The 1,700-nt window shown below is 30.3% G+C and overlaps 1 non-coding gene across 1 annotated transcript; it reads left to right on the top strand.

Moving 5' to 3' along the window:
• The first annotated feature begins 766 nt into the window (after window positions 1–766).
• Window positions 767–945, top strand: LOC117149651. Its single transcript, XR_004460432.1, has one exon. It is a non-coding gene; the product is annotated as a 5.8S ribosomal RNA (ribosomal RNA).
• Window positions 946–1,700: the final 755 nt, after the last annotated feature.

Genomic DNA, 1,700 nt, shown 5'->3' with positions numbered 1-1,700 from the left:
TACGGTTGTTTCGCAAAAGTTGACGAACTTGATTATTTAGAGGAGTAAAGTCGTAACAGGTTTCCGTAGGTGAACCTGCGGAAGGATCATTATTGTATAATATCCTTATCGTTAATAACATTTGTTTATAATACAAATAAATACAATTTACCAAAATAAAAATATTACAAAATGATTCCACGGAATCAAAAGTTAAAGTCAAAATAAAATGAAGATGGCTTTTATTTTATATGTGGGGCTTGGCAACCTCATAAAAAGACTTTAACATTATTAATGTTGTTGTGCGTATTTTGTGGCAGTACCTACTACAACAATGGCGTTTCCTATAAAAACAAATTCTCGAAAATGGAAATCGAAGAAACTGAACAAAATTTGAAAGTAGAAGTCGAATTAAAATTAAAATATTTTGAATGTGGTATTCAAATAAGTGTGTGTGTATATGGACATAATATACACGGTTGCGAATAATGTATGTTATACTATGTATGAGCATACGTTGGCTAATGCAACAACCTAAAATATACAACCTGTCATCCATCAGGTTAATGTTTTATATAAATTTTGCAGTATGTGTCACCCAAAATAGCAAACCATAACCAGATTTTTATGATACATAATGCTTATATGAAACTAAGACATATCGCAACATTTATTTTTAGGTATAAAAATAAATTTATTGAAGGAATTGATATATGCCAGTAAAATGGTGTATTTTTAATTTCTTTCAATAAAAACAATATTGATATTATATAAAAATGAATTATAAAACTCTAAGCGGTGGATCACTCGGCTCATGGGTCGATGAAGAACGCAGCAAACTGTGCGTCATCGTGTGAACTGCAGGACACATGAACATCGACATTTTGAACGCATATCGCAGTCCATGCTGTTATGTACTTTAATTAATTTTATAGTGCTGCTTGGACTACATATGGTTGAGGGTTGTAAGACTATGCTAATTAAGTTGTTTATAAATTTTTTATAAGCATATGGTATATTATTGGATTAAATAATGATTTTATTCATAATATTAAAAAAGAAATGAAAAACATTATCTCACATTTGAATGTGAAAAACGAAGAGAAATATTTTCTTTTTCAATCAAATAATACTGAGAAATGTCTAGCATAAAAAATTGAAATATTTTTCATCTAGAATTGTCTCTTATTAATGATTCGGAAAAAGAAAAATCTTGGTTTTGTTATTATTCTTCGTTGGTTCGTTAAATGGATAAAAAATAACTTTGCTTACAAGAACTATTGGAACTATTTATAACGAATTTAATTGATTGTTTTATCATTTATATATAAAGAATTTATGGCAAAATATAGTTATATATACAACCTCAACTCATATGGGACTACCCCCTGAATTTAAGCATATTAATTAGGGGAGGAAAAGAAACTAACAAGGATTTTCTTAGTAGCGGCGAGCGAAAAGAAAACAGTTCAGCACTAAGTCACTTTGTCTATATGGCAAATGTGAGATGCAGTGTATGGAGCGTCAATATTCTAGTATGAGAAATTAATGATTTAAGTCCTTCTTAAATGAGGCCATTTACCCATAGAGGGTGCCAGGCCCGTATAACGTTAATGATTACTAGATGATGTTTCCAAAGAGTCGTGTTGCTTGATAGTGCAGCACTAAGTGGGTGGTAAACTCCATCTAAAACTAAATATAACCATGAGACCGATAGTAAA

This window comes from Drosophila mauritiana, unplaced genomic scaffold (assembly GCF_004382145.1).
Source record: "Drosophila mauritiana strain mau12 unplaced genomic scaffold, ASM438214v1 U_270, whole genome shotgun sequence".
Classification (NCBI taxonomy): Eukaryota; Metazoa; Arthropoda; class Insecta; order Diptera; family Drosophilidae; genus Drosophila; species Drosophila mauritiana.
Note: the sequence above shows the minus strand (reverse complement) of the source record. Positions and strands in the feature narration are given on the sequence as shown.